This window comes from Hylobates moloch, unplaced genomic scaffold (genome assembly GCF_009828535.3).
Source record: "Hylobates moloch isolate HMO894 unplaced genomic scaffold, HMol_V3 SCAFFOLD_16, whole genome shotgun sequence".
NCBI lineage: Eukaryota > Metazoa > Chordata > Mammalia > Primates > Hylobatidae > Hylobates > Hylobates moloch.
Window position 1 is genome coordinate 3,709,784 of NW_026652291.1, and position 23,920 is coordinate 3,733,703.

The window sequence follows — 23,920 nt, forward strand, 5'->3', positions numbered from 1 at the left end:
AGTAGCTAGAATTACAGGCGTGCACCACCATGCCTGGCTAATTTTTGTATTTTTAGTAGAGATGGGATTTCACCACGGTTTCACCATGTTGGCCAGGCCAGTCTCGAACTCCTGACCTCAAGTGACCCGCTCCCCTCAGCCTCCCAAAGTGCTGGGATTACAGGTGTGAGCCACCGTGTCCAGCCCTCTTTTGTACTAAGTCTAAATAAGATTGGTTACCTTACTGAATCTCTGAATGGATCATATGCCAGTTATATAACTGGACTCTGGTGAATGGCTCTTACAGGTGATCACAAAAAGTCCCAGTTCCACCACTCTCAGAAGCACAAAATCAAAACTTTTGACATAAAAGATTAAAATCTGACTCCACGACAACAACGAGAAGATGTTTCTAGAGAGTCCAGGGCAAACTTGGCTGGCTTTAGATAGCCAGTCTTGTGAAGACCAAGCTAATACTCAGTGTCACCACTGCTGTTTCTTCCCTTCTTTTTCCTTTTTTCCTCTTAAAGACAGGGCATTGCTCTGCTGCCCAGGCTGCAGTACAGTGGCCATCATCGCTCACTGCAGCCTCCAACTCCTGGGCTCACATGATCCTCCTGCCCCAGCCTCCCAAGTAGCTGGGACTACCAGCACGCACCACCATGCTCTGCTAATTTTATTTATTTTTTGCAGAGACAAGAACTCGCTATGTTGCCCATGCTGGTCTCAAACTCCTGGGCTTACGCAATCCTCCTGCCTTGGCCTCCCAAAGTACTGGAATTAGAGGCGTGAGCCACCGCACCTGCCTGTTTCTTCCCTTCTTTACTGGTATTGATACTGAACTCCAAACCTTAATATCATTTTTCAGAAAGTCATCAGCTATAAAAGTTCTGAGCATCAAGCATCCGAGCATCAAGCATCTGAGCATCAAGCATCTGAGCATCAAGCATCTGAGCATCAAGCATCTGAGCTTGTTCTCTGTGTCATCTGAGAGGGGAGCTGATGTAAAGACCAACTGTAATGGCCTTCACGGATACTGTAGAAACGCAGGGATGAAAAAAGGGGCTGAAAAGCCAGGAACAACTAATTAAAACAAACTTTTAGTAAAAGTATGAGTAATGTTCCTAAAACATAGGTACAAAGACAAAAGTTTGCAATCTAAAACCGAGAATTAACCCGACTCTCACTGGTGTATGATTTCTGGCAATGTCTACTCTCCAGGGACTGTCCCCTTCTCTGTGAAGCTGTTGTGTGTACCGGGCACTGCAAGGAGCCTCCCAAAGAACAGTGATTGACAGGTGGACGGCCCTACCTCAGTTGCTGGTCCACAGGCACTCGGTGCAGACAGGGGTCTAGTCTGCCCCTCCTGGCACCCTGACCCCAAAGCCCACAGACGTGAACAAGGAGATGCTAAAAGCTCAACTATTAAGGAAAGGCCACACGCACACACTTTGGGCGAGCCGCCATCTCCTCGCAGGGTGTGTGGAGATGTAACACAACTGGTCCTGTCATCAGCAGCCACTGCCGAAGCTCTCCGTATCTTTTAGGGCCATGAAGGGCAGAGAGAGGAAAGTCTGAATTGGGTCTTTAGCCCCTGCGGGGAGTGTGGCATTCATGAGCTGGGGTTTTCTATCCTCTCTCTCAAAGCCAAGAGACTGGGGTCAGGGTCCAGTCACCCACAGGACAGGATCACCTTCAGGAAAGGGAGATGGCACTTTGTTCTTCAGTGGGTTAGAGCTGTGAGCCCTGCCTGGTGCCGACAGAAGCAGAGCACAGTGTGGGGAGGGCAGAGCCTGGGCACGAACTCTGGGTGGCAGAGGAATCTGTGAACAGGACTATGCCTGGCAGGAGACTCTGGCAACAGCCTGTGACATCAGGGCCTGAGGAACCACGGTGCCTGGAAGGAAAGCAGGGTCACTGCTTCCGAGGTTTCTGGGGCTGCCCATCAGAGACACAGAGGCCAGAGCAGGAGCTATAGGGCCACACCACCCAGGAAGCTGCCAAGGGAGAGAGGTCAGCTCACCCAGAGACGAGGCTGTAGGTCTCGGGGGAGAGGAAACAGCCGTCCCTCTGGAAGAGGTCTGCTGCCCGAGAGTCACAGACATGCCACAGAGGAAGAGACCACCATTCTGGCCAAGGCCACAGGGAGCAACTGAGCAGAACAGGCAGTTGCCCTTCCCCTCTGCTCTGGGTTCTGCTCAAAGTCCCGGGGGAGGCAGGCAAGAGGGGCTCGGAGCCAACAGTGCTTCCCCTCCTCTCCTATGGCATGTCCCTCCCTGGCCAGGCTGCCTGGGGTGCGGCTTAGATGCCATTTGGAGAGGGTCTGAGATTAAAGCTTTAACCTAGATTGGATTTCTGTAACCAGGGATGACTAAAAAGTTAACCAACTTGCTCAAGATGTATTTAGGGACAGGAAAGTGTGATTTCACCCATCATGGTTAAAGGCGATAACTGAAAAAACGTAAAATGTCCCCGACTGTGCCAGCTGGCCATATGTGTCAACCTGGCTAGGCCACAGTGCCCAGCTGTCCAAACACTGCTGTGGGTGTTGCTGTAAAGGCATTTTATAGATGTGGTTAACACCTGTAATCAATGGACTTCAAGTAGCGATCACTCTTGAGAATGTGGGAGCTTCAACCAGTCAGCTGAGAGGCCTGTGAGACCCAAACTGCGGCTTCTCTGAGGAGAGTCCACCTACGGCCTGCAGTGTCCAGCACGGCCAAGTCTCCTGCCCGCTGCCTGTCCGCGGAGTCCAGACCTGCCCGCTGGACTCATCCACTGCAGAAGGCAAGTCCTTGAGATCTCAATCTCTGTCTCTCTTGCTGTTTCTCTGGACAGCCCTGACTGAGGCACCCAGTCAGCTGAGATTCCTAAGTAAACTGGTGGTTTCTACTAGCAGGAAAGCTAGTGATTAGGGTTTCCAGTTGAAGCTCTCCCGCACACTGATAGGCAGCCCAGCAGCTAGGCCCCGTCTCCCACACCTGCACATGCACTGAATCCTGATGCTGAGCTGAGGGCCTGCAAGGTGACTCAGATGGCTTGCTCTGAGCACAGTGTGTCTCTTCAGTATCTGTCATGGACTCAATGGTTGTGGCCTCCCTTCCTCACATTCATGTTAAAGACCTAAACCCTGGTGTGGCTGGATTTGGAGATGGGTCCTCAAAGAAAATAATGAAGGGTGACTGAAGTCATAAGCGGGGGCCCTGGCCCTCCAGGATTAGTGTCTTTGTAAGGAGGGATAGTAGAAGGCTCACACTCGCCTTCTCTGCACTTGCTCAGAGCAAAGGCCATGGGAGGGCACAGTGGCCGTCTGCAAGCCAGAGAGAGGCCCTCAGCAGGGAATAAACCCTGCTACACCTTTGAGTTTAGACTTTCCAGCCTCCAGAATGGAGAGAACATACGTTTCTGTGGTTGAAGCCACTGAGCCTGTGGTATTTTCTTATGGCAGCCTGAGCAGACTGATACAGCGTCCTTGACCGATGACCGACCTAGGTCCAGGAAGGTTCACTCCAGGCCAATTCTGATTGATTGAAAGTCATTTCTCATGTGTAAGGAAAAAAATTTGCACTCCTAACTTCTACACACCTTTCTTACCACATTACATTGCATTAATTTAGTGCCTATCTCTAGAAAAGGTTAAGTAAAAAGTAATATGGGCGAGGGGGGAAGGAACAGAGGGCAAACGGCATATCACCTCAGATTATTCTTGGGTTTCTAACCTAGCAACATTTCTTAACACAAAAGCTGCAAGGGCAAATCAGGGGCAGGAGCCTCAGGTACAGAAACCTGGGGTGCTGATGTCTGTGTGCAAATGTCACTGCCATGCTACCTGGATGCATGTATCTGGTCTGAGGAAACAGAGAAGACATCACTGTCATGCAGTGAACACCAAAGAAGCTCTGAGGTCTAAGGAGTACCGGCCGGGTCTTCTGTGCAGCACACAGTTTCACTGTGATCTCTCAAATGAGACCTATGGATCCAGCGCACACCCAGAGGCACAGACGCAGAATCACGCTGCCCAAGAAAGGCAGCACAGCCTCATGGAAACAGTCTCTCTACATCCTCTTCCCACCTAGAAGAAGGACCTCAGACCAAACAGCCTGCCTGAGCCTCAATTTTCTCCTCTGTTGGAAAGGGTAAAGGCCAGGCGCAGTGAGTCACGCCTGTAATCCCAGCACTTTGGGAGGCCGAGGCGGGTGGATCACTTGAGGTCAGGAGTTCAAGAGCAGCCTAGCCAACATGATGAAACCCCATCTCCACTAAAAATATAAAACTTAGCTGGGTGTGGTGGTGTGTGCCTGTAGTCCCAGCTACTCGGGAGGCTGAGGCAGGAGAATTGCTTGAACCTGGGAGGTGGAAGTTGCAGTGAGCCGAGATTGCACCACCGCACTCCAGCCTGGGCGACAGAGTGAGACTCCATCTCAAAAAAAAAAAAAAAAAAAAAAAAAGGGTAAATCCTTTTTTTATTTTTTGTATTGGGCTGTGGTGAGAATCACAGAAAACGCATGCAACAGCACTTACTAAATGGGAAAACATTATGCATGAACAGTTAGCATTACACAGCACTTCCCAAATGTTTGTGACTGTTTGACCTCCACACAAAAATAAAGGCACGCACGTGAGTGCACACGTATGTCTGCATGTGATTCACACGGCCCCATCTGTGCCAGGACCGACTCTGGTTAATATCAGGAAGCACCTGCTTCTGCTGCCTCCGACACTTCCACTTTCAGTACTTACATCAGTCCTGCAGATGTTCTCCAAATTGCTAAATTTATTAAATTAGATGTAAACTAGAATGGCCCAAGAAGCAACTTTATGGAAAATTCTTACAATTCAGCAATATCATGCAGCCTTTCTGTATGTGTTATCATTCATTACCAATGAGTGAATATTTATGCCATAACATAACTGCAGCAGTGTAACATGTAAAAATTTTAAGACATGAAGGGATACATTAAAAAAAAAAAAAACAAAACGCTGATAGTCTAACTTTAGAGGCAACAGGAAAGAAAGGTTTGATTATTTACAATTCTCTGTTCAAAACCACAAGGGTTATTCTGTTATTTATTCTCTGTTTTATTCATGTCAACAGGATTTATAACAGATGAATCCATCAAAACCCAAATTACAGTTACTGCAGAACACTTCCTCCTGTGATAGAACTGTTAGGTTCTACCAGTCACATTACTAAGAGATACATTTCTGGGAAGGGCAGAATGTGTAAGCCCCTTCACAGTATATATATTTTTAAATACAAAATTGTCATTTGTTTGCAAATGATATAGCTGGAAAACAGAAGCAACAGACAGACCATCACAACTAGACTACCACATGCAAATATCAAAAATACAAAACCAACAGCAACCACCTTTCCACTAACAATTAAGCAATTACAAAAAAGAAACAGAGATGAAGACTCCAGCTACCCAGACACAAAAACTACAAAGTGCCTGGGAATTACTGACCTAGTTATAAGGCCTTGATGGAGAAAGCAGAAAACTCTAATAAAAGGCACTGAAGAATGCCCGAATAAACGGAGGAATCTTTGATGTGGGATGACATCATATTACAAAGATGGAACTTCACAGAGCAATGTATAAAGCAGACACAATCTTAAACTGAATTTTTGATGAACTCAATGAACTTAACTTAAAATTTAGGTAGAATAGTAAAAATCGTAGCAGCAGTCTTAAAGGAAGAAACTACCCCTTTCCCCATTTGTAAAGTGAGTTTGAATCTGCTTTCATGGCACCAGAACTCAGCTATCATCTAGAGAACATAAATGCACCGCAATCCCAGCACCTACCACTGTGCCTGGCACCTAGGAGGTCCTCAAACACTTGCTGAGAGTAAATGGATCCTGGGAAAAGCGCGCATCAGTCACCTTATTAACTGCAACACCAATTAATTACCTGGAAACTGTGAAAAATGTCTCATTAAACCTTTACATCTCAGCTGCAAAGTAATTACAGTCCTAATTGGGCCCCTAATTTTAAGATCTTCTACGACGCTGTACATTTTCTTTGGAATATTTATCTCAAGTATGACTGGGTGGCCATGAAGTCCTTGGTTTAATGTCTTCCTGCTGGCCCTGGCACACAGTGAGTGCTTGGCAGTGACAAGAGCTAAGGGAGAGCAGAGCCTTCTTCCCACAAATCTACCTCGTGCTTCCTCCATAGCAAGAGCTGCTTTCAAAGAATCTATTTCACCTCCAAATAGATGCCATGATGTGACAGTCAAGAAAGAACCACATTGACAATTCTTACTTTGAATAACTTGCTATTTTTACAATCTATTCAAATATGTTCCTAAATAGCAGTTAAAGATATGGAAATAAAAACTTACAGGCTAGGCGCCGTGGCTCACCCCTGCAATCCCAGCACTTTCGGAGGCTGAGGAGGGCAGGTCACCTGAGGTTAGGAGCTCGAGACCAGCCTGGCCAACACGGCAAAACCCTGTCTCTACTAAAAATACAAAAATTAGCCAAGTATGGTGGTGCAGGCCTGTAATCCCAGCTACTCTGGAGGCTGGGGCAGGAGAATCGCTTGAACTTGGGAGGCGGAGGTTGCAGTGAGCCGAGATCGCGCCACTGTACTCCAGCCTGGGTGACAGAGCAAGACTCTGTCTCAAATTTAAAAAAAAAAAAGCTTACGAACCTTTGTAGGATACTTAATAAAGGAAATTTAGTCTAAACTTTTCAAACAATGAATATTTTAATTGTCTACAATTTCATAACAATATATGGTATCATCTTCAGATAAGCATGAAAATAAATCATTAATAGTTATGTGTATGAGTTTGTTTTTTTGAGTTTAGAATATTTATACATAAGAAATAATTCATAATACTTATAATTCAATTCAACTAGTGTCATTTAAAGATAGCACTGGATTTGGAAGTGCTTTTATTTACTCTGGGCCAAAGATTAGTTTTGTATAGATTCTGAATGATGTATTCCCAATGTTTTTATTATGAAAAATTTCAATGCAATAAAGTTGAAAGAATTTTATAGTGAATAGCTATCATCTAGATGTTACCATTAACATTCTAATATATTTGCTTTATCATGTATTCTGATTTCTTTTTGTAGTAAGGTATGAGAAAGTTTAGTAATGCTTTAGAATAGCAGAACAACATACTCTGTATCCAATGTGATATAAACCAACTGAGAAGGGAAGTTTCAGAGCTAAACTCTTTATCACTTCCCAGTCATGTATGCACAGCCATGCCCCCTAACCACCAAATGACGTATGAAATTATGGCATTATAAATTATGCAAACAGTCTTTCATTTTTATAATAATTGCTAGATCCCCTGGGTGGACGGAGTTAAGTGTTTATTGAGTATCTATTATAAATGAAGCAGACTTATGCTTCCAGACAAGATGGAGTAACAAGGATGAGGTTTATGCTACTGCCTGAAACAACCGAATATTTGGGCAAAAATATATAAAATTATGGTTTTCAAGACACTGGATTTCAGACAACGAAGGATAAGGACAGTGATCCCTGAGATGGGAACAAGTGAGGCACGTCCCACACCGCCCCAGGCTCCTGCCTTGACAGATTTTTAGGTTGTAGTATAGGGAGAAAGAACCCAGGTGGGACCCAGGATTCAAATGGGATTAGAATTTGCAAGGCAGAGTTACACAGAGGACACAGCTGCACAAAGAGAAGAACTACAGCGATTTGTAGAGGTTGCTCAACTATTCAGCAGAGTACAGATCAGCATATTTGTGTGAGGAAACTATCAGAGGCTGGGAAAATAACCACCTGAAAGGATTGGTGAGAACCCAGTACTTGCTCAGGGCTGGGAACAGTGTCTGTTCCCACCAACCAGATGGGAAAAATTCATAATCCATAGGGCACTGGCTTCCTAATCAGAAAGGTCTCAGTGGTGGAGAATAATTAGCTCTGGTTTTAATATAACTGTTCCTGCCTAAAACATCTTAAAAAGCAAGAACTGAAAGGATCAAACTATTTCCAAGTAACTTAATTGCATCCCCAAACAAATCTCAAGAACATGAATAGAGATATAGCACTCAACAAAGCAAAATTCACAATGTCAGACATCCAATTAAAAATTACCAGACACGCAAAGAAGCAGGAAAAGGATTTATAATGAGAAGAAAAACCAGTCAACTGAACTGACACAAATGTTAGAATTAGCAGACAAGGACATGAATACAGTATTCTGTGTCCAAAAAGTTAGGTGGACATGAAAGGTATTTTAAAAAGACACAGATCAAACCACTAGAGATGACAACAACAATATGTACCCACAGATCTCTAATTGCTTAAGTAAATTTGCTCACTTAATTAAAAAAAAAATGTGTGAAATGAAAAATTTACTGTAATAAGAATTAACAGAATGGACATGGCAGAAAAGATTAAAGAAGCTGAAGACAGCAAAGGAAACTATCCAAATGTAACACAGAAAAAAAAAAAAAAAGCACGAAGAGAAATAGAGCATCAGCATCAACTCTAAGAAGCCTAATACATGTTATTGGGATCCCTAAAGGAGAGGAAGGGTCATGGGACAGAAAAAAATATTTGAAGAGACAACGGTTAAACAATTTCTCAAATTGATGAAAATTATAAACAAACTCTAAACACCAGCAAAATGAAGGAAACCATCCAAGGCCCATCATAATCAAATGGCTTAAAAAGAGCATTACAAGAGACAATTCTGAAAGCTCCCAGAGGGGGAAAGGGTACATTATGTCCAAAGGAACAAAGAAAACAATGGCAGGAGACTTCTCATCAGAAATAATGCAAGCAAGACAATAGGCGAGCAAAAGTTTTTCAAGGATAAAACGCTCGACACGGAATTCTATACCAGCAAGCAGGTCTCTCAAAACTGAAGGCAAGACCAGGCTCACGCCTGTACTCTCGGTACTTTGGGAGGCCAAGATGAAAGGACTGCTTGAGCCCAGGAATCTGAGACCAGCTTAGGCAACCTAGTGAGACCCTGTCTCCACAAAAAGTAAAAAAATTAGCTGGACATGGTGGCATGTGCCTGTCATCCCAGCTACTGGGGCAGAGTTGGGGTTGGGGGGTGAGGTGGGAGGATTGATTGAGCCTGGAAGTCAAGGCTGCAGTGAGCCGTGATTGCACCACTATACTCTGGCCTGGGCAACAGAGCAAGACCCTGTCTCAAAAAAAAAAAAAAAAAAAGCAAAAGAAAAGAAAGGCTTTTGCAGATACACAAAAACTAAAAGAATTCATCATCAGTAGACCTGTGCTATAAGAAATATTAAGACAGTCCTTCAAGCAGAAGGTAATTGATATCAGATGGATATCTGAATCTACACAATGGAATGATGAACACTGAAAATTGTAACTAACTGGGTAAATATAAAAGATTTTTAAAAATCACTTAAATTTCTTTAAAACAAAAATAATAAGATATTGTGGGGTTTATAACACACTAACTAAAATGTATGATAATAGCGGAAAGGCCGGGAGAGGAGAGATAGAAGTATACTGTTGTAAATGTCTTATATTCTATACGAAATAGTATGTTATCGCTTGAAGGTAGATTGTGATAAGTTAAAGGTGTATTCTAGAAAAGACTAACAATTAAAATCAAACAATATGGAGTTATCATAAAGAAGCCAACAAATGAGATAGAATGGAATCATAAAAAGTACTCAATTGATCAAAAGAATGCAGACAAAGAGGAAAGAGAAACGATAAACAGGTGGGACAAATAGAAAAAAAATAGGAAGGTGGTACATTCAAACCCAAGTACATTCATAATCACATGAAAAATAAATGGTTTGAACACCCTGAAAGACAGGGATTGTCTGACTGAATAAAAAAGCAAGACTCAGCCGGGCACGGTGCTCACGCCTGTAATCCCAGCACTTTGGGAGGCCGAGGTGGGCAGATCACGAGATCAGGAGATCGAGACCATCCTGGCTAACACGATGAAACCCCGTCTCTGCTAAAAATACAAAATTAGCTGGGTGTGGTGGTGGGCACCTGTAGTCCCAGCTACTCGGGGGAGGCTGAGGCAGGAGAATGGCGTGAACCTGGGAGGCGGAGCTTGCAGTGAGCGGAGATTGTGCCACTGCACTCCAGCCTGGGCGACAGAGCGAGACTCCGTCTCAAAAAAACAAAAACAAAAACCAAACCAAAACAAAACAAAAAAAAAACCGAGACTCAACAATAGGCTATCTACCATAAGCCCACTTTACATATAAAGATACGAACTGATCAAAACAGAAGAAAAAGACATAGCATGCCAGCATTAGTCAAAAGTGCGCTGGAATGGCTATATTAAAGTCAGATGGAGTAGATTTCAGAGCAAATAATAGTATTACCGGAATACAGTCATATCTATCACGGTAAAAGAGTTAATTCACCAAGAGGATATACACTGAATCTTTATATGAATATATATAACATGAAGCAAAACCTGACAGAATTACAAGAAAAAAGACAATAAACAATTACAAATGGAAAGTAAACAGATCTATTTACAATGACAACCAAAAACCAAAATACTAATTTATGAGTCTAAGAAGATATTTATAGCATCTGTTTGCTGACAACTACAAAACAAGAAGACCAAAATGGGGAGACATGCTGTGTACACGGGCTGCAAAGCTCACACTGTTAAGAGGTCAATGGTCTCCACGTCTACATGTTCACTGCGTGCAGTAAACCCCTGCAGAATATTTTGTAGATAACAAGCTGATTTTAAAATTTATATGGAAAGGTAAAATAACTAGAATAGTCAAAACAATTTTCAAAAAGAAGAAAGAGGTTATAGCAGAGTCACACAACCTGATCTCAGAATTTACTATCAAGTACTGTACTGAAGACAGTGTGAGACTGGCAAATAGAGACACACAAACACGCAACAGGACAGAGTCCAGAAGAAGACTCACAACATGCTCAACTGATTTTTGACAAAGGCACAAAAGCAGTTCAATGGATATTCATCAGTCTTTTCAACAAGCAGAACAATTGGAAATCCATACGCCAAAGAACGAACCGCAGACAAAATGGATCACAGACCTAAATGTAAAATGTGAAATGATGAAGAAAATACAGGAGAAAAATCTTTGTGAGCTTAGGTTTGGCAGACTTCTTAGATATGCTACCAAAAGCACTATTGATAAAGGACGAATCCTAAGTTGGACTTTATCTAAATTAAACATTTTTGCTCTGTACAAGACATTTAAGAAAAAAAAAAAAGACAAGCTACAGACTGAGAGAAAATATTTGCAAATCATATATCTTGCAAAAAATCTGTATCCAGATAGGTAAAGAAGTCTCAAAACTCAAAAAAAAAAAAAAAAAAAAGCTCAATTGAAAAACAGGGAAACTATTTGAACAGACACTTCACCAACGAAGATATACAAACAACAAAAAGCGCAGGGAAAAAATGCTTGGGCCAGGTGTGGTGGCTCACGCCTGGAATCCCAGCACTTTCACAGGCTGAGGCAGGGGGATCACTTGAGCTCAGGAGTTCGAGACCAGCTTGGGCAACACAGTGAGACCTTGTCTCTACTAAAAATACAAAAACGAGGTGGGTGTGGTGGTGGCGCTTGCAGTCCCAGCTACTCAGGAGGCTGAGGTGAGAGGATCACCTGAGCCTGGGAGGTGGAGGCTGCAGTGAGCCACGATCCAGCCACTGCACTCCCGCCTGGCTGGCAGAGCGAGACCCTGTCTGCAAAAAACAAACAAACAAGCCTAGCATCATTAGTCATTAGGGAAATGCAAATTAAAATCAAAATGAGATAAAAGGACTGATGACATCAAATATTGACAAAGATACGGGAAGCATGAGAACTCGTGCACTGTTGGGGGAAATCACACAGGGCAGCCACTTTGGAAAACGGTTTGGCAGTTCCTTAGAAAGCTCAACACACACTTACCATTCACCTAGTGATCGCATCCCTATGTGTTTACCCAAGTTAAATAAAAGCTTATGTCTAAAATCTGTATGTAAGTATTTATAACGGTTTTATTGCTCCAAACTGGAAACACCCTAAATATCCCTCCACTAGGAAATGGATAAACAAATGGTGTTACTTCTATATAATGAGCCAACACTGAGAAGGAAAAGGAACAAACTGTGTGACAACATGGATGAATGTCCAACGCATGAAGCTAAGCGAAAGAAGCTTGATCCAAAGGCTACACACTGAATCCATTTCTATGGAGTTTCCATTCAGGAAAAGACAAAATGATGTGATAGAGAACAGACTACTGAGGGGCAGAGAGAAAGGAAGCGGAAGGCTCTGACTACAAAGTGGGCATAAAGCCATGTTTCTGGAGGTTGAAGAAACTGTTCTTCTACTCGGGAGGCTGAGGCAGAAGAATCACTTGAGCCCGGGAGGCCGAGGTTGCAGTGAGCCGATATCGCGCCACTGCACTCCAGCCTGGGCAACAAAGACTCTGTCTCAAAAACAAACCAACAAACAAACCAAAAGAAACTGTTCTATATCTTGACTGTGGTGGGGAAGACGTGACTATACACATTTATCAAAGTTCTGAGAACTGGCCACAAAAAAGAGTGAATTTCACTGTATGTAAATTAAAAATTAATTTAAAAAAAGTTATGGAAAGATATTCACTAGGTCATAAGTTCTCAAAACTTCTTGGTTCACAATGCCTTTGGTGTCTTAGTAATTTCTTCACTGCACCCCTAGAACAAAAGAAATACCTAACAACTTTGGACATCTGAAAACACCCAGCTTTACTGAGATATAATTTATATACAGTTAACTGCACATATTTAAAGTGTACAACTTGATATTTAACATATGCATATACCTGTGAAACAAACATATAATCAGATAATGAACATACTCATCATCCCAAAAGTTTCTCAGTAGCCTTCTGAAAATACAATAAACATGAATTGGCTGATTGGAGGTAGAGATGGGTAGAACTGGGGAGGGGTGAAGTAGGAGAAATTTTAAACTTTTAAAAATGTTTTCGTATTTGTTTCATTTGTTATCACATAAGCATGTAATTCTGTTATAATTTAAAAAATCAAAGGAAAATCTCAAAATTGTAAGAACAAACAAACCTCTAAAAAACAGCTTACTGATTTTTAAAGTAGAAAAATCATTCTCTGGATTTCAAAAAGTACTTGGGAATGCATGATTTAAATCCTCACTTGAAATAAATTTGTTGACTGCAACTCCATTGGTCAATGTACTACTCCTTTTAACTCAACACATTCTTTCCTCTCCCAAACTATCATCACCCTTACAGCAAGTAAAACTTTCCAGAACACACTGTAAATATCAGCTATAAAAATAGAAGAAGGAACGTGTCCCACATCAGTCCCTAAGTGAAGCACAGCACACCCATCTGGGAGTGCAGGGTGTGAGACCTCTCCCAGGACCCGGCCAACAGATCCTAAGAACACTCATGCCCATAAAACGTGTAAGTCAACATCAAATCACTTACAGACAGCGCAGATTAAAATAACGTGATGAACTAGTTTTCCCTGGAAACCAACAAGAGTCCTGATAAAAACAGTACTACTATTACATACAGATAGCTTGTTTTTATTTTATGTTTTTAATTAATTAATTAATTTTTTTGATGGAATCTTGCTCTGTCGCCCAAGCTGGAGTGCAGTGGCGCAATCTTGGCTCACTGCAACCTCCACCTCCCGGGTTCCAGCAATCCTCCTGCCTCAGCCTCCCAAGTAGCTGGGACTACAGGTGCCCGCCACCATGCCTGGCTAATTTTTATATTTTTAGTAGAGATGAGGTTACACCATATTGGTTAGGCTGGTCTCGAACTCCTGACCTCAGGTGATCCACCTGCCTTGGCTTCCCAAAGTGCTGGGATTACAGGCTTGAGCTACTGCGCCCGGCCGCTTGTTTTTATTTTTAAGAAAGAATAATATCTTTACTGGTTTTTGATGATGACAAATGTGGTACATAATTATTAATTTTTTTTTTTTCAGGCAGAGTCTTGCTCTGTTGCCCCGGTAGGAGTGCGGTGGCACAATCATACCTCATTGCGGCCTTAAGCTCCTGAGCTCAAACAAGCCTCCCGCCTCATCCCCGAGTAGCTAGGCATATAGGTGCAGGCGTGCGCCACCACACTCAGCTATTAAAAAACTTTCTCTTTCTTCTTGCTTTCTTTTTTTTTTTTTTGACAGAGTCTCGCTCTGTCGCCCAGGCTGGAGTGCAGTTGCATGATCTCAGCTTACTGCGACCTCTGCCTCCTGGGTTCAAGCGATTCTCCTGCCTCAGCCTCCCGAGTAGTTGAGATTATAGGCATGTGCCACCACGCCCGGCTAATTTTTGTAATTTTAGTAGAGACAAGGTTTCACCACGTTGGCTAGGCTGGTCTTGAACTCCTAACCTCAGGTGATCTGTCCGCTTCAGCCTCCCAAAGTGCTGGGATTACAGGTGTGAGCCACCGTGCCTGGCTTAAAAAAATTTTTTTTATAGACACAAGGTCTTGCTACGTTGCCCAGGCTGGTCTCCAACTCCTGATCTCAAGTGATCTTCCTGCCCTGGCCTCCCAAAGTGCTGGGATTATAGGCATGAGCCACTGTGCCTGGCCCATTGTAAATTTTTTTTTAAATTACAAAAGTGTATAGTAAAAGGGAAAAATTCACGATACCACCCAAAGACACCTACTATTAACAGTTTGTACTATATTCCTTCAGCTTTATTATTTATTTATTTATTTTTTTAAGATGGAGTCTTGCTCTGTCGTCAGGCTGGAGTGCAGTAGCATGATCTTGGCTCGTTGCAACCTCCGCCTCCAGGGTTTAAGCGATTCTCCTGCCTTGGCCTTCCAAGTAGCTGGGATTATAGGTGCGTGACACCGTGCCCAGCTAATTTTTGTATTTTTAGTAGAGATGGGGTTTCACCATGTTGACCAGGCCTTCAGATTTTATTTTATTTTATTTTTGAGACGGAGTCTCGCTCTGTCGCCCCAGCTGGAGTGCAGTGGCACGATGTCGGCTCACTGCAAGCTCCGCCTCCCAGGTTCACACCATTCTCCTGCCTCAGCCTCCTGAGTAGCTGGGACCACAGGCGCACGCCACCATGCCCGGCTAATTTTTTTGTATTTTTAGTAGAGACGAGGTTTCACCGTGTTAGCCGGGATGGTCTTGATCTCCTGACCTCGTGATCCGCCCGCCTCGGCCTTCCAAAGTGCTGGGATTACAGGCGTGAGCCACTGCGCCCGGCCAGCTTTATTTTAAAATCTATTGATAAAATGGAACCAAATCAATCTGTGGTGTGGATGGTGCCACAGGCCTGGGTCACTGTACTCTGTAGAGTATTTCACAAGTTACTTTCTCTAAGTTTGATTTTATTTTCATGAATTTATTTATATGTTACAAACATGAAATCATACTTCAGACCATGTATTTTTAATCTTCCAATCACCATTTAAACTAATCTAACTCTCTATGAAGTAGTTCCACAGCATGATAACCTTCTAAATAAGAAAATAGAGGCTGGGCGTGCCGGCTCACGCCCGTAATCCCAGCACTCTGGGACGCTGAGGTGGGCAGATCACCTGAATCAGGAGTTTGAGACCATCCTGGCCAACATGGTGAAATCCTGTCTGTATTAAAAGTACAAAAATTAGCTGGGTGTGGTGGCGCATGCCTGTAATCCCAGCTACTTGGGAGGCTGAGGCAGGAGAATTACTTGAACCTGGGAGGTTGCAGTGAGCCGAGATTACGCCACTGCACTCCAGCCTGGTGACACAGACTCTGTCTCAAAAAAAAAGTTCAGTAACCTCAAGGTATCAGAGTCTGGAACAAGGATTAGAAATAAGTCCCGTACTAATATGAAGAAAGAAGGCTGCATTGAGGCAGCCCCCTGGTAAGTGTTCTGAGAAATCTTGGAGGCTTGTCCCTTTCTGGCCACTTCCGAGGACACTGACAACTTTGTCACGGGGGCTGCCCAGCTTTCCATGTGTTCCCCTTTCATCCTAGCTGCTCTGTGAGGCAGAAGCATTACAGCTATTTGTCTGCAGCACTAACTGAAGCTTGCAGAACCAAGCCGTTCACCTAAAGTAACACAGTTAGCGGATTAAAGTTGGGTACAGATCCGACTGTTTCATCTGCCCAGAGAAGCACACAACTCCCTCCCTTCTGGGGAATTCTTGCTACTCGACTCTATCGCGTGGTTTGCTGGGCACATGACCCAGTCTGAGTCACAACCACAGTACCCCATCTCCCTCGTTACAGCAGTGGGATCAAGGGCAGGTAGGAGACAGGAGGCATCAGGCCTCTTCTGGCAAGCCAGCAAGGGCCATGCTTTCCTCTGTCATCATAGAGGGATGCCCCAAAGAAGGAAGGCTGCATACAGAGAGCGGGGACATGGGACACGGAAGGAAAAGCTGTCCCTGTGAGTCTGTGGACTAAGTGTGAGTGACCCAGTGTCTGCCTGGTAAACTCCCTTGTGAGTGTAAACAACAGTGAATTGGGTGTCTGCCCCTGTTAACCCAAAGAGCTCTAAATAATATTAACAGATAAGACCCATCTCAGGCCTTTCCTACACCAGGGCCCATGCTCTTTCCCCTGAACCAGCATTCCACTTGCTTAAGTCAGAAACCTGTGTGTTGGTTCCTCTCCCTAGGTATCTCAATCAAATCCACCCCGAATCGTGTTTCTACCTTCTTAACACATCTGCATTTGCCCATTTCTCTCTGCCATCAAAGCCGTTTGGCTCATTCCACCATTTCTCTCCTGAAATGCCACAGTAGATGTTGAGCTAGTCCCTTCATGCGTCATTTTGACACCCATTCCCATCTATTCTTCACACTGCAGCCAGAGCAAACGGGGTGGTCCCAGCTCTCCCACACGACCTCAAGTCCTCAGGTTCCATCAAGCTCCCCATGATCTGGACTCCAGCCCCACCCAATCGGGAGCTCCAGGCTTGGCTCAAACCCAAACATGTCTTACCTTCTCTAGTCTTTGGGCCTTGGAGGAGCTGTTCCTTCTGCTGGGAACACTCCCCTCCCCGTCCCTTCTCTATATCGCTTTCACTGAGCCAGCTAGTCCTGAAGTGTTGGCTGCTGGTGTAGAGGCCACTTCTCTGGAGTGCCCTGGCAAGGGGTTAGGCCTCCTATGCCTGTGCTCTTACCAGACCTTACACTGACAGCCACTGCAGTCCTTGGCCCTCGTATTATAACGTCTGCTGCCTCTTCTTGTCTCCCAGACCAGTAAGGGTGGATGCCATATAGGTAGAGACTATATATTCCTTGGGGTAGCTCCAAGAGGTAGCACAGTGTCTGCAGTACACATTTCTTGCATGATTGAGTGAGTACACCAGGCTGCCTTCTCAGTGATCCAGCACAATAGATTTGGATAATTCTAGAGAGGTCCACCCTAACGCGAAGTACTTCTGAGTCATCTGACTCATTCAACCACCAAGCCAAGCAATTCCTTTTCTGATCTTCAGGTTATTTTCATCTGTGACTATTAAGACTAGTCTTAATGCCCAAGTCTGCAGAAAACCTCATATTGAATGAATATTTATTGAGTCTATAAAAGGCAGTGTGCTGAATTCAGTGGAAGAAATACAAGAGTATAACAAGTTGTTCTCTGAGGGAATTGACGATCCAAAGATGGGACAATGCAGGACGATTATTCAAAGCAGTTATTAAAGTTTTGGTTTGCCTGAGGATGACCTGGAGAACAGTGAAAACACACAGCACTACAACACACCCCCAGAGAGTCCACAGGTCTAGGGTGGGATCAAAGAATCAGCATTTCTTTTTCTTTGAGACGGAGCCTCACTCTGTCGCGCCCAGGCTGGAGTGCAGTGGTGCGATCTCGGCTCACGGCAACCTCCCACTCCCGGGTTCAGGTGATTCTTCTGCCTCAGTCTCCCAAGTAGCTGGGATTACAGGCACCTGCCACCACGCCCGGCTAATTTTTTGTTTTTAGTAGAGATGGGGTTTCGCCATGTTGGCCAGGCTGGTTTAGAACTCCCAACCTCACGTGATCCACCAGCCTTGGCCTCCCAAAGTGCTGGGATTATAGGCGTGAGCCACTGCGCCTGGCCCAGACTGCATCTCTTAAAAAAAAATTAGCTAGGTGTGGAGGCGCACACTTGCAATGCAGACTCAGCTACTTGTGAGGCTGAGGCGGGGGAGGGGGAGGATCGCTTGAGTCCAGGAGTTGGAGTCTGCAGTGAGTAATGACCATGCCACTGCACTCTAGTCTGGGCAACAGAGCAAGACCTCATCTAAAAAAAAAAAAAAAGGCCGGGCGCGGTGGCTCACGCTTGTAATCCCAGCACTTTGAGAGGCTGAGGCGGGCGGATCACGAGGTCAGGAGATGGAGACCACGGTGAAACCCTGTCTCTACTAAAAATACAAAAAAAAATTAGCCGGGCGTAGTGGCAGGCGCCTGTAGTCCCAGCTACTCGGAGAGGCTGAGGCAGGAGAATGGTGTGAACCCGGGAGGCGGAGCTTGCAGTGAGCCGAGACTGCGCCACTGCACTCCAGCCTGGGCGACAAAGCGAGACTCCGTCTCAAAAAAAAAAAAAAATCCATCATGTCTTAGTGTAAATGACATATATTTATGAATGATAACTATATTTTCCAAAACAAATTAAGTGAGCAAAGTGGCACTGTTTTACATTTCTGTAAATCTCTTTAATGTCTGTTTTAATAGAAAAATGCTAGATTATCATATCTGCTTCTGTGTTCAGAATGCTTAGGTTGAAATACAGGATGAAAGTCTGGTCTCACACAGACAACGTAGTTGACAAGGGAGGAGTATCTATCTAATAGTGTTTTTACGTCATTGTCTACATCAAAACTCAACCAGTAGTAGTTTATTAGGGGTGAGCTCCTGCATGGGTGCTGAAACCTTATCAATGAGGGTCTGTACTCTCACATTCAAATCCAATGCTGGATCGTGCACTCTGAATAGCTCTCTTGCCACAAATGACTCTGTAACCTTTACCGGTCATCTGGAAAATACTTGTTCACTGAGGTGGCTCTTCCAAGTAGCGACTCACTTCATCATATCTATTAAAAATCCCGCTCATTCCCATCACCACTGAGCTCAGCAGGAGTGTCTGCAGCACTGGGAGGCTGAAGCTCACCCTGGTGCATAAAAATTTTCCAAAACTGAAAATTTCTGGCTGGGTGCGATAGTTCATGCCTATAATCCCAGCACTTTGGGAGGCTGAGGCGTGTGGATTGCTTGAGCACAGGAGTTCGAGACCAGCCTGGCCTATAGAGTGGAGATCCCGTGTCTACAAAAAATAAAAAAAATCAGCTGGGTATGGTGGGGCATGCCTGTGGTCCCAGCTTCTCAGGAGGCTGAGGTGGGAGGATCACTCAAGCCCAGGAGTTCGAGGCTGCAGTGGGCTATGACTGTGCCACTGTACTCCGCCTGGGCGACAGAGCAAGACCACATCTCTAAAAACAAAATGAAACAAAACTTCCCTAGAAAGCTCAAATTTTATCACTGACAACAAACTCTGTCAGTTATTTTCCTTAAAGTGACTTTCTCATTTTGCTTATTTTTTCAGAAGATACCTGCCAAATATTCAAAGTCTGAATAACCGGTTTGTCTGTCAGTTTTCAGGTAAAAATGGTGTTCCATGAAAACAGCAGCAAGTTCGGCTGACAGCTCCACTGCACAAGCGCTTTCCCTCCTGACCTGCACCAGCAGCAGAAGAGCTTTATGAAAACTTCACATTTCATCGTAGAGTGCTAAGACCATGTGTGCACAAGGGTCATGAAATAATACAATTAATCTATTCTGCTGCTTCATTTAGACCACTAAGTGAAACTGGCCGTTTTTGTTTCTACTGGGGTGTGTGGTTGTCAGCTTGGTGCCATCACTGTGCTTCTTGCTAAGGTGCCCGGTATTGTACCCACCACTGCTTCTGCACCATCGGTACAAATTTCAACACAGTGAAAAAGTCAATTAAATTCTTAGCAGTATGATGGAAATAGTTCTAACATCACAGACCCTCTGAAAGGCTCTCAAGGAGACCAGGTATCTGTGATCCCCTGATTTGGATGAGAATCCCGATTTAGAAGATAAGAGACTCTGCGTTTCCTAATTTGGGGTCTACTGTAGCCTCTAAGAGGCTTGAACCCTCTGAAATCATGTAAAAACGGCTAGATATGTCAATTTTTCAGATTTTGAAAGGGTGCAACCCCTAAGCTTAACTCTTTAGTTACTGTTAACAAAGCAGCTTTACTTTTACTACATTGAGTTTTTTAAAAGCTACAATTAGTTTTGCTACTGGTATTTTGACTATCAGAAGAAGGTCCATGCCCGAGAAACAGATTAACTAGATTATTTAATTGAAAAAACAGGTGGCTGATTATATTTAAATACAGCTGCAATTAATGATGGAGCTGGTATAACTTAGGCCTGGGAAACTGCATGCCAAAAGCTGGTTCCCCTGGGAATTGCTCCTCACCACCCGCATCTCTCTGAACCCAATAAGCTTTTTTAGCTGGAAAACGAAAGGGTCAAGCTAGATGATCAGTACGTTTCCATTAATTCTAGGTCTAAAGTCTATGATGTATAAAAATACACAACACACAAGGAGATGCTCAACATAACTGGTTGTTGGGAAATGCACATCAAAACCACAATGAGACACACTTCACATCGACTAGGACGGCTGTAATAAAACAGATCATAACAAGTGTTGAGGATATGGAGAAACTGAAACCCCCATACACTGCTGATACGAACGTAAAACGGTGCAGCCACTGTGAAAACGGTCTGGTAGTTCTTCAAAATGTTAAAGTTACCATATGACCCAGTGACTCTACTCCTAGGTATATGCCCAAGAGATATGAAAACACATGTTCATACAAAAGCTTGTCTATCAATGTCCACAACAGTCATTCATAGCAGCCCCCAAATGGAAATAGTACAGTGTCCATCAACAGATACATGGATAAATAAAATGCAGTATATCTGTATAATGGAATATTATGGAGCAATAAAAAGGAACGAGGTAGTGGCATGTGGATGAACCTTGAGAACATTATGCTAAGTGAAGGAAGGCCGACACCAAAGGGTACATATTCTGTAATTCCACTTATATGAAATGTACACAACAGGTAAATCCATAGAGACGAAAAGTCAATCAGTGGTTGCTCAGGGCTAGGGGCGGCTGAGGGAGGAGGGAACAATGGCAGTGACTATTAATGAGTACAGGATTTCTTTTTGAGAGGATGAAACTGTTCTAAAACCAGATGTGATACTGGCTGTACAATCCCATATTCATATTAAAAATCACTGACTCATACACTTTAAATCGGTGAATTCTAAGCTATGTGAATAATACCTCAGTAGATCTGTTTAAAAAAAACCATCTAGCAGTGCAGTCTAATACGCAGGATCCTTAAAAGTAGCAGCATCAGGAGTACAACAACTATAAAGCTTTGGATTCTTCAAAAAAAGTGGAAATTAATGTCTCTGAAACTATTATGACCAAAATATACACACCCCCGCCCCCAACAAGAAACAAGGAGAACAGCAGGCATGGCTAAAGGCTGCTTAAGTGTTGAGCACACAGGGGTTCTAAGCTGCAGAGCTTCTCATCAGATGTGAACCACACAGAGGCCCAGGCTTTTGCTGCCTGCCACACCAGGCCTTGGCACTGCTTGGGACAGAGGCCTTGTACTGGTTGCTTAAATTCTTGACAAGAGGGTCACAAACCACGGCCAGGCGCCACCCCACCGCCTGTGTTCTTCCTTCTTTCACTATACTTCTCATCAATGCCCTCTAGCTACAGAACAAAACAACAACAAAACCAAAAATCCAATCTGTCCCCGCCCCCTATTCTACCTCCAGATCCAGACAAACAAGGGGTAGGGAAAGGCTATGTTCCCTTCTGAACTTAGAGCAGAAAGGAAAGAAAATAAACAGTCCCCTGCTCTCACAGTGACCACAGACAAACATCTCATGTGTGCCCATCTTCACGGGACAGTCTAATTCATCACCCAGTTTCCACTCCGCCCCTTCTTCCCGCCCACGTGGGCATAAGGCAGAGATCACATTCCCAGTCTTGCAACTCTATCTAGTTCACCTGGATACTTTTATTCATGGCATTACTGTAATCTAAAATGGTATATTATTGGTTGGCTTATTTTATGGTTATCTCCCACATGAAAATGAAAGCTTTAGGAGGGCAGAAGTCTCGTTCGCCATTCTAAATTTCCTCACCCCAAAACGTGCCTGGCTCATGGTGGATGCTCAGCGTCTGCTTACTGCTTAGGGAGCCCGGGGGCTGGCAGCGCTCTGGAGCCCGGCGCAAGGTTTGGGCGGGAAACAAGTTAATACAGCAGGAGGAGAATCAAGTTAGGAAGCAATTATAACAGGGAGAGGAGAGGCAATGATGACTTAATCTATAAAAACAGCCTCAAGGGCTTTTAAGTATCCTAAGTGGTGCCAGTAACCCACACTCAAACGAGAGGCGGTTTCAAGCAGTCGGGAGCACGCTCGGTTCAAGGGCGGGCATTTGGCCTGAACCAGGCCAACGGGAGCCTTGTCATTCTTTTTAGACTCTTCCCTCTTAGGTTAAAGACTGGGAATCAGAGACTTTCTTAAACATAGGAAAATCTTCCACACGTGTAAACTTAATATAGAATTTATATACTTATAAATCTAACACATAGTAAAATAAAATGAATACATAATAAGGAAGCATTAAGCAATAGGGGGAAATGAAATATTCAATACATGATGTAGGGAGAAATAATTTTTCAATAATTTTAGAAGAAAATAAATTTAAAAGTAAATGAAGTTCTATCCCTAACCCACATCATTTAAAAAAAAAAAAACAAAACTGGAATGCTCCTAACACAAAGAAATGATAAATGCTTGAGGTGATGGAAACCCCAATTACCTGATTTGATCATTACAGATTCTATGCTTCTACCTAAATATCACATATACTCCATAAATATGTACAACTATTACATATCCATACTTAATGCTTCTATCTAAATATCACATATACTCCATAAATATGTACAACTATTACATAGCCATACCTAAAGGAAAAAAGATTATAACATGTAATGTGCAAAACAAAATTATGAAAGTAAAAGGAGAAAATATTAGAGATTTTTATGATTCTGGGGCTAGAGTTGGCCTCCAAAGTAATTGAGAGTTAAAATGAATGAAAGAAAAAAGCTATTCCCCAAGTGTCATTACTCTGAACAGGTAAGGTTTTAGGGTATATATTCTCTGCTCAGTTTATGCCTATTACTATTCTTCAGGCACAAGTCTGGGACAGGAACCCGCATGGCCTTTGCAGTCCTTAGGTCGACTACACGGTAGTCACGCCAGTGAATTCTGAACTTTAAGAGTTAAAAACAACAAGTTAAAACAATCAAGTTGATCTCAACGTCTGACACAGTAGACTGAACTACAACAAAGAACATTACTTTCATCTTTTTCCAAAGCAAACACACTAAAGAAGGACATAAAAGTATTTTAGGTCAATAAGTCCAGTCAATTCTGAAATATATAGCTTTGGAAAAAAATTAGTAACTTAACAAAGAGTTCAATGAAAATTGGACTTAACATTTTACACTAAACCACACTGACTCCCCAATAAGTGTGTGTGTGTGGGGGGGGTACTAGTTTCAAAGGCAGATAAAATATAACAATTCAAGAAAAATCAACAGAAAACTGGATTTCAGTGTCAAACAATGAATTTGGTAATGGCACTGAATGAAGTGTTTCCAGGTGGTACTGATGAGGAATGGGCTGTAAAGTACGACAATTCAGAGGACTGAGATCTGGGGGCTGAATAAAACCAACAGTGACCTAACTGCAGGATGATAAGACTATCTCAGCTAGTCAGGACATACTGTCATTGATAGAGGAATGACAGAGGAAGCACTGACAGGTGGCGGCCTTCTCAGCCAATCAGCATGGGCTGTCCTGATCCCAGCACTGACAGGTGGCGGCCTTCTCAGCC

General features: G+C 43.5%; 1 protein-coding gene across 12 annotated transcripts in view; it reads right to left on the reverse strand.

The window, feature by feature from the left end:
* Positions 1-23,920, reverse strand: part of PPP2R5C (protein phosphatase 2 regulatory subunit B'gamma) — a 172,357-nt gene that overhangs the window by 46,527 nt on the left and 101,910 nt on the right. The window lies entirely within an intron of this gene.